The 10212-nt window shown below is 35.8% G+C and overlaps 1 long non-coding RNA gene across 1 annotated transcript; it reads left to right on the top strand.

Moving 5' to 3' along the window:
• The first annotated feature begins 303 nt into the window (after window positions 1–303).
• LOC104242308 (uncharacterized) lies at window positions 304–7143 on the top strand. Its single transcript, XR_714966.2, has 2 exons — window positions 304–592; window positions 6806–7143. It is a non-coding gene; the product is annotated as an uncharacterized lncRNA (long non-coding RNA).
• The last annotated feature ends 3069 nt before the right edge of the window (window positions 7144–10212 follow it).

Raw genomic sequence — 10212 nt, forward strand, 5'->3', positions numbered from 1 at the left:
AACGAAAAGGGCTAATAAAACCTATCCAACCCTAATGGCATTAATGTTGGGGTGTATGTTAAAAGTTGTCTAAAGGTTGCAACTGTTAAAATAAAACCTTTTAGAAAGATTAGTTAGGGGTAATTTGAAGGGACACCAACTTTTTGGCATCAACGTTTTTTTAAAGCTGGGTGTTTGGGTGAAAGTAAGGAGGGTATTTTAGAAATTTAACTTTTAAGTTAGGGTCCTTTTATTATTATAAAAGAATATAAAAGTATATAAATATAGATATAGATATATACAGGTAAAATTGGCGCTAAACATTTCCCACTTTGTTTCCTGCCCAATCCGCCAATCTCCCTCCAAAAAAGAAGGAAAAAATCCTCAGACTTCTCCAACAGAACACATATTTCTCCTAGAAGGGCAAAACGTGAAACTGAAACTGCTATTTCTCCTAGAAGGGCAAGTGAAATTCAGGTGAAACTGCTATTTCTCTTAGAAGGGCAAGTAAAATTCAGCGAAATTACTGGTGTTCAGACGTCAATCTCATCGTATTAGAGAAATTGCCGGTCACCTCCATTGACAACAACTGCTCACGTTTCTTCTCATCAAGGTAAGTTTTGAAATTGTACCCTTTTATGGTAATTTTAGTTTAGATGAAACCCCAGTTCTAATACCTGTTTGGCCAAGCTGCAAAAATCAGCTTATTTTGAGAAATACTTTTTTTCAAAAGTGCATTTCTCAAAAGTTATTTTGGCGAAAAGCAGTTTGTGTTAGGCTAATTAGTTTGAAAAGCATTTCTGAGCAGCAATTAATGTTTGACCAAGCTTTAAAAAACTATTTCTAAGTGTATTTTTCTCAAAAGTGCTTCTCAAAAAATTGGTTTCAGAGATAAACTATTTTTTTCTGCTTCTCCAAAACTGTTTCTCGTTGTTCAAATTCAATTATTAAGATTTGAACAGAAAAAGTGAGTGAAAAGCTAGGGTTTTAAGGGCAAATTTTCTTCTCTGCTTTTAGGTATTCTTCTTCGATTTTCTGTTCGCGTTTCAAATTCCAGAAAAAAGATTACAGGAAGAGATATACAAAGATTTAAGTTTTCTTCTCTGATTTTCGACTATTACTCCTCCGCTTTTGGAGTTAAGTTTTATACATAGATATAAAACAAAAATATATATTTTAGTTTTTGACCTGTTGATCTTCGGTCATGGATCATGCTTGAGCTTGGTTGGTGTTTTGGGGGTTCGGACGTGACTCCCAAAAATGAACAAAAATTTGGCGTTGGTACTGTACAATATACTTTAGCTTCTTTTTATTTTTATTTTATTATAACGATGGACTAATTCATTTCATAGTTGTTGTTTTTCCAGAATATATACTTTAGTTGTTGTTCTAGTTATTGTTTTTCCAGAATATATATAACGATGGTTGTTCTTTGCTTGGATCTCTCTAAATCTGTAACTTTTTTCATTAAGAATTCATGAAACATGTTAGAATTCTGTTTTTAATTCACAAATAATTGTGTTCAACTGAATATTGATATTTTAAATTTAATTTATCAGAAAAAAGAAGTAAAAGTTCGTTAGCTGGAATACTCGACAGTAATTGCAAGAAAAAGGGTAAAAACAGGAGCAGTAGAATCCAAGAATGGATTTGATATTGAGTTGTAAGTAGGGGGGCTGGAGATGTGGGGGCTGGGTGTCAGTTGAGCAGACTGTTGTTTTGAATATCAGTTATGTACTACGTTTTCTGAATTTGAGTTCAATTAGTCGCATAGCAGATCCTTGTTGTTGCCCTATTGAAACACCTTGTGTGATACCTGTTGTGTTACTTGTGATTGTTGGGACATCTGTGTCATTTGTTGGCCTTGTTGAGTACACACTTTGGCTATTAATAGCTTCCTCCTTATCCTTATTTAAAAAAAATAGCTTCAGATCTGTGTTCAACTATGTTCATGCTGACAAATCCAAAGGCTGTTATAGGTTTCATTTATTGTATATTAGGGGAATCGATTTAACTTTGGCTACAAATTTATTGGAAAGCTATTAATGGATATGCAGTACTGACAGGTATAAAATGTTGTACATAAAGTTAATGCTGGACTGCAACCACTATTCCAATTTAAGCGAAAAGATGTAGACCTAGCATATTTGGAAGAAGTTCAATTTTTAATGATCATGGATTGAATTTCTGATAGACACTACTCTAAGATAGAAAACATAAAAGAACTTGAACTTCTGTTGAATTGGTCGTGAATGAAATAAGGGCGTCGTCCCATATTGGAGTTTAGGCAAGGAAATATTTCATTAGACTTTAATATAAGGGAAGCTTGGACTAAGGTAAGATTCCTAAATAAAAAAAGTTATTAAATGGAGAAATACTTAAATTCCAAGCCTACATATATATATATATATATATACATACACACACTCTTAATCTAAACACGGAAAATGTATCTAGAACATTTTAACATATACCATCCTAATTCTCTTGACTTTGAACATGCCCCTCGAAGTGGCTTTGTTGGCCATGAGCATCATTTTGTTGCACTGTACTAGCTCCCTGTATAGGAGCCAACTTAGGTGTAGCAGCTTTCGGAGGTTGACCAACTTAGGTGTAGCATTTGTTTTGATTAACTGTGATGTATTTTTACTAGAATTAGAACTGCAGGCCTTCTATAATAGCATTTAGTCTCCTTCAAGAGTTCCTTTTCTTCTCAAAGATCTATCTTAATAAGTCTCATGCAATTGCTCTTGTTTTCTTAATCTTTCTTGTGTTCCATTTTATATTTAGTTAGTGTTTCGTGTTTAATGTACTTATGTTGGTTAAGAATCTTCCATCACCATTGAGATAAATATATTTTTAAAAAGAAATGTCTGGTCCTGCTTATTTTCAATAAATGAACTTACTGTGATGGAATTATTTTTTGGCTTATGTGAGAAACATTTTCCTTAATAAGAAAGTTTGGCTGGCATTCTGGGTATGCGTAGTGCCTTCAATGGCACTAGCATAGGTTCCCTAATCCTAAAGCCCTGCTGCCTCATTTCAGTTGGAAATATTGCTTTGTAATTGCAATATACTAGAAGACTATCTATCTGTTCTTATTCATCCAGGCTCCTTTTGGGAAATACACTTAGTTTATCTCTCATGACTTTTAAAAGTAATCTAGACTTTGACGCCTTTTGGTTAAGTGCTAATTTGTAATTTATGATTTCTGCAAAATGTGCTACGTGCATTCGTATATGCCTGTGTAGTTTGGTTGGTAGAGACACAAGATATAAAAGATTTTCTATATGTTGCCAGGTCATTATGCTCCTACAGATAGACTGTGCTCCTTGATGTTTATGTTCATGCCACAGAGAGTAGAGAACAGCATAAAACTAGAAGTGTACCAGCTTTTATTTAGGATTAGATAACTCATAAACAGAGCTAGATAAAATGTTGTAATTATTCAACATCTTATCAATTACGATATGTTGCCTTTGACTTTCCTCTTCTTTCTTTGTTGAAACTATGTTCCTGGGATCCCTCCACAAAACTAAGGCATCAACTTTCCCAAAAATGATGGTAATCTATCTGAAAGGAAATCTCTTTCATGAATATTCATTGTTTTAGTGATAGTACCCGACTAAAAGTCCTAGTGGCCTCCACTTTCATCCACACAAAAAAGATCCCCTCTAAGGCAATCCTTCTCCTGTCACATCATTCTATTAAGTAATACTCCTACCTAAACTTAATGTCGTACTGCTACTTTAGGATGTTCTAAAGTTATAAAGCAATTCTCATATTGACTTCTCTACCTGGTCAAACTAATACTACCTGATGAACTCTTGAACTCTCTGAAGAATAAAACTACAACCATAACTTTGAGAAGGAGCAAGTAGTATAGGTAAATGAGAAGCAGGCAAGATAAGTGAAATCAAACACTAACTTCAGCTAATCCTTTACAATAGTTGTACTTGCACAAAGAAGCATATTGCAAAAGATACCAAAAAACCAATATTTCACCTCCAAAAATAGGCAAGCTATTAATAATTCTAACAACACCTACTGCCTTGTGAAAATAATTCTCTGGTTTGAATGGCTTGATTATTAATCTGATAGGGAAATCATGTCTTTTAGCCTAGAGGATATTATGTGGGGTTGTCATTGTAAAGTCCAAGGAAACATTGAAGTCATCTGTAAAAGCATTATTACAGAAGCTTTCTAGCATCAAGATTCTTTTTGGCATCCCTGCTATTCTGATATACTTAGATAAGTCAATAACAAAGATACCAGGATCCTAAATCTATGTTGAAATTATAGAACTTCACTGCATTTTTGAGGGGCATCAGAGGTTAAACTGTTCTTCCTTCAAGAAATTCTCAATTTCCATTTTCTTAGAAATATTGCTTGAGAAATTGAATATTTAAGTTGTGAGTTGTCTGATTTTATGTACTGGTGGAAGTTTCTATAACATGCAGTGTGAGTTGTCGTTTTTCATCTCATCTTATTCATTCTCTTCTACTTGATAGGCCCAAGTCTTATGATTGCACTAGAATTCACTTGTAACAGCTAATTGCTCCTTAGAAACCAGTACCTTATTTGTAGAATTTGCTTGAGATATTGAGGCCATACCTTTCTCCAATTGTTGGTTATTCCCTGTAAAGTTGCTGCCCCGAATCACCTTCTTGTTCCCCAAATGACTCCATTAACTGTGAAGGAATCTCTTGTGCCGATGTGTTTAAAGTGATCATGATTGGCCTGGTCATTGGATTGTTGTTCAACATCATGGCATGTTGTGTTTTCTTTATAATTTTAGCTATTTTTGGATTGGAAACATGTAATGTTGGCGTGGTTTCAGTAGCTACATGGTCTGCCACAGGTTTGACATCCTCAACAGGAACAATGTCCTTTGAGATTGTTGGTCGAACTCCTAAACTCTCTCAAAAATTCTGATTTGTATCAGTGCCTGTAGGTTTTAATTGCCCAGTTCTTGACATTGCGTTACCATCCTCCTGTTGCATACTCTTCCCACTATCTTTCGCAAGTTGTTGATTCTCATTATGCAACAGTTCAACACGCTGGTTTAGCTTGACAGAAGGATATTTGGGGGGGGGGAAGGGGGGGAGGGGGGAGAGTGGGAGGTAACTGTTAAGTTTAAGGAGGAAAAGGGCACATGGGGTTCAAACAATTGATCTGTGGTCTGGGTGTTTTAGTTAGAAAAGAATAAAGAAATAATGTTCCTTTTTGTTTTCAGTTTGGAATCTGTTTTTTCTTTAATCTGCCGAAAGTAATACTGATGATTTTAATTTTACATACTTACATGGATGTGATCTCCTATATATTCTAGAGATTGCCTTGTGTCATACGACATAGCTCTTTGCCTAGTTTTGTGTAGCTCTGTTCCTACACTTGTAGTTCTTCCTCCTTGCTCCATGGTAATAGCGGCGAGTCAATCCTTTCTATTAAGCTGATTTTAAAGTACGGGGACACCTGATGAGTAGCTTACTCTGTTGTTATAAGCTGATTTTGTAGACTACATACATTGGATATGGGTTAGTGCTATATGCTCATCATCCATGAATCGCCCCGAAAGAGTTTTTCTATTCTTTATGTGGGTAGGGTAATACTTCAAGGAATACAATTATAACTTATATTTGTTACATCTCCCACTTCATCGATTAAGTAGACTCTATCCAAGCTACAAGAGAGATGTAACCCCTAACAAATACATACAGAAATTGAGTATTCCTTCTGATTTTTGTTGCTTAATACATGTGACTAGTTTCACACAGGCCTCATTTTATACTGTACATCCCACTTAGTATTTCTTTAGATAAAGTTTTCAAGTCAATAACTCCTCTTTTTTCTGCGGTTACGACCTGCCGAATACTTAATTTTGTTTGAATGCTACTTCCCAGCTAAGACATAGTGAGGATACGTGACTGTTGGGAGATCGTAGCGATAAGCCCTCATGCGTCTTTTTCATGCAAACTATTTGAACATGTTAGAGGTTTTGAAGTTGAAGGGAGTACCTTGAAAGTGGTGTCATGCAATTTCAAGTAAGATGCCTGCCAGTAAAAGGGCTATCAGTAACTTGGGACAAAATAACAGCAATGGTGACTTAATAGAAAAGTGGTAGAAGAGGGGGGACATGAGGAGTGTCAGATTATGTGGTAGAAAAGGTGGGGGATGATGTAGGAACAACGTAACAACCTGAAGAGATGCCAGATACTCAGTCTCATGGTGGCAAATAATGTTAACCAAGGAAATCGCATAATCATTTGGGGACTAAGAAGTGATTATTTATTCTTCCTGGTAGTTAACATATATCTTTTTTGTCTAGTACTTTTTATAATGTCCTTTTTAAATTTATTGTCATTCTGATATTCATGATGTCTATTGATAGAAACATAGGTGAATGTAGATAGAGACTGCAGTCCTAGTAGCTAAGAGGGATTCATTCGGTTAGATGTGGAATTTGGAATTGTAGTAACATAGGAGGCTATGTCAGATGCTGCAATAGTTGCAAATCTAGACTACCATTGACTTGTGCCTCAGTTTTTTTTTTAATCGGTTATCCCCAAGGACTCCTGCCTCACATAACCAAAAAAAGCAAAGGTAAAATTACATCTCCAATAAGCTAGTTAGTCTGGTACTTGGCTAGAATTTAATTGAACTTATCACTTCTTTGGCTGGTCAACTTACTTCTCGTGAATATGGTTATCAATCTATTCATTCGATAATTTAAGGTGTTATCTGTTCATTTTCCCTTTAACGTGTTCATTTTCTTCTTGAGTTGTTTATTCTTTGTTATTAAACTGGCATAAATTTGTTATTTTAACAGATCAAAAATTTGAAGCCCGAAGAACCTATCCTTGAAGAAAGTATAGAGCAAGTTATAGTACAAGAGGTTTTTGGTTCGTCAGTAATGGTTTAAAGACACTGTCTTATGTACATATATATGCTGCAATTTTTCTTTTTTTTTTTCTTTTTAGGAATTATTAAAAATGATGATTAACTCATCTCACTTTATGCTTCCAGTTGTCTCCTAGATGGTTTGCATTATTTATACTTTTCATTGTTTTAGTAAGATGGGTTTCTACAATTTGGATTGGTTTCTGGTAAATATGATACTTTAGTTCTTTGTATAAACAAGATATCAAGTATTTGGTTTATTTTCAATGTTGTTGAGCGTGTATGAAAGCATGAAACTAACTATTACTATTCATGTAACTTCAATTTTTATTATATTTATTACATTTTTATATTAGTGAAGAAAAATGTGGTCACTAAAACTCTTTAGCGACATGTTTCTCAAATAGATAAATAACTATTAACGAAGAGAATTTTGGTTGTTAAAAGTAATTATACAATTAACGAAGGGAATATCAGTCGTTAAAAGCACTTGAATTGACTTAGAGGGTGTTTGACTAAGCTTATAAGCTGGTCAAATTGGCTTATAAACACTTTTTGGCTTATTTACGCGTTTGGCAAAATTAAAAGTGCTTATAAGTTAAGTGCTTATAAGTCAAAAATAAGCCAAAAGCCATAAGTTGGTCTCCCCCAACTTATTAAATTTCAGCTTATAAGCACTTTAAGTTTGACCAAAATATTTACTATTCTATCCCTAAAATACTTCTTTTTAAAACAAAACTCTTCGTATACCCATTTCTTTAGTTGCTTATTATTAATTTCAGCATTTTTATCCAAACACGTAACTACTTATTTTTTAAATCAGCTTCAGCACTTAAAAGTAATTTTCAGCACCTAATACTTATCAGCTACTCCAAATCAGCTAAGCCAAACGGGCTCTTAATACATTGTTGTCATTAAAGACTTTTAACGACCGGATAACAAATTAGCGAGGGGAAAATCCTGTCGCTAAAAAGCATGTTTAACGACCGAAAATTATGCCGTCGCTAAAGATCCTTTAGCGACCTGATTGTAAACCGGTCGTTAACTTTTAACGTCGGAACTTTTAACGACCGGTGACGACCAGATTTTTTTCCCCGATCGTTATAAGTTGATAACGACCCGATTTCTCCTTGCTAAAGCCCCATTTTCTTGTAGTGATACCAACTGGTATATGCAGCTCATCCTCCCAACCCTGCCCAACAACCTATCTCGTGGATAGAGCAAGGGTTACAGGGTCAAGCAGTCTTATTCACAATGGTCATAGAGGGCAGAGAAGTTCTGGTCATTCTTCAGAATCCAACCTTCTTAGCACAAATGATAACGGAGGCATAAGATTGGCACTGGACAACTACCTAAATCACATGTGAATGGCCAATGTGCTAGACCCTCTAGCCCCAGCTCTGGCCCCTGCTCTACCACAACATGCATCATCATTGGAACCTTCCAGCACATTTCAATCCTCCTCTCAACATAAACATGATACTGAACCTACCATTCTTCTCCCCACTGGAGTCAATCAATGCCAATCCTTTGTTCTTTCCATGGCAAGCTCAACAAGTTCAAGACCCACTCCTCAATCAAAACCATATGGATATCCCACCCCCTTCTCAAGAACAAGAATAAATAGAGATGGAGGAGGAGATCATAGAAATTCCACTGCCCACAAGCTCGTTCACAGAAATTTCAAATCTCAGAGAAGTTGCCCTTATGCTATTTTCGGAGAGAGAGGACAAAAAATTCATTTACAATTGTCCGGTGGCTCCAACAAAGTGCTCTTTCGACCTACGACCAGTTGTGAACAGAGCAGCCGCGAAATATGTAGTACTTCTAACCCCAACACTGAGAGGAAGTCAGTTCTCACCACAGGAGAACCATGTCCCGCTACACCCGCACAACCAAATGATCCCTATGAATATGCCAACTAGTTTTATCGTTTGGAATACAAGAGGGGCAAACAATGATTCCTTTAAGAGAAACCTTAGAGATCTCATTTACACCCATACCCCTTTCATGGTAGCTCTTCTAGAAATTGAAATGGAGAACCATGCAAACTTTAGGGATGAATTTCACTTTGATGACATAATGGAGGTAGGTACCTGCACAAGGAAGAGCGGGTGGTATTTTTCTCCTGTGAGTAACTAGCATGGTCACTGTCACTCGTCTTAGACAATCTACACAGGAGTTGCATGCAATGATCCAGGTAAATCCTAACTATCCATCATGGTTATTTAGTATCATCTATGCTAGTACTAAAGTTGCTAACCGTAGAATTCTTTGGGATAATCTGGAGAACTTATCTAACAATTATAAGGGGCCTTGGTTAGTTATAGGGGACTTTAATGACATCTTAAAACAGGAATAAAGTTTTGGTGGTAGGAAAATGAATAGGCCCCGATCATCTAGATTTTGGTCTATGTTAATCATTGTAATTTAATTGATCTAGGTTTTAAAGGAAGCCGTTACACTTGGTCAAACCACCATAGGAGTAACAATGGTCTAATTCTTGAAAGACTGGACCGTTGTTTTGCTAATGAAGAATGGCTTGTAAACTACCATAATGTATCCACCACCCATTTCCCAAAAGCCCACTCTGACAATAACCCATTGCTTGTTAGAACAAATAATATTACTAGACTACCCCTTAACAAACCTTTCCGGCTTGAATCCTATAGGTGCTCTCACCCAGAGTTTGAACATATTGTGAAAAGAGAGTTGGCAATATAGGGACCTCTCCAAGGCGATTAACTTATTTCAACACAATGTTACTAATTGAAATAAAGACACCTTTGGTAATATTTTTAACAGAAAGAATAAATTATTAGCTAGATTAGAAGGAATCCAACTTTCCCCATCATACCCCACTAGTAACTTTTTCCAGTCTCTAGAAAAAACCCTTATCGCTGAATATAATAGCATTCTTCGGACGTAGGAAGATTTTTGGAATATTAGGTTTAGAATCAATTGGCTTAATGATGGAGATGCCAACACCAAATTCTACCATTTGTCCATTCTTAATAGAAGCAGAAGGAATAATGTTTCCTTTATTAAGGATGCGCAAGGCAATTGGATCACTGATCATGATAGACTTGTAGAATATACTAACCAATACTTCCAGAATATCTACACAACTGACCATTCTAACCAGAATATACTAACTGGAACAACATTCTAACCACCCCTACTAGTTTTCACAGCATTGACCTATCGCCCTTAGATAATCCCCTGCTTGATCAAGAGGTTACCCAAGCTTTATTCTCCTTTAAACTCTACAAAGCACCTGGGCCAGACGGTTTACATCCATTCTTTTTCCAAAAATATTGGAACACAGTAGGGAAC

The sequence above is a fragment of the Nicotiana sylvestris genome, chromosome 7 (genome assembly GCF_000393655.2).
Source record: "Nicotiana sylvestris chromosome 7, ASM39365v2, whole genome shotgun sequence".
Taxonomy (NCBI): domain Eukaryota; kingdom Viridiplantae; phylum Streptophyta; class Magnoliopsida; order Solanales; family Solanaceae; genus Nicotiana; species Nicotiana sylvestris.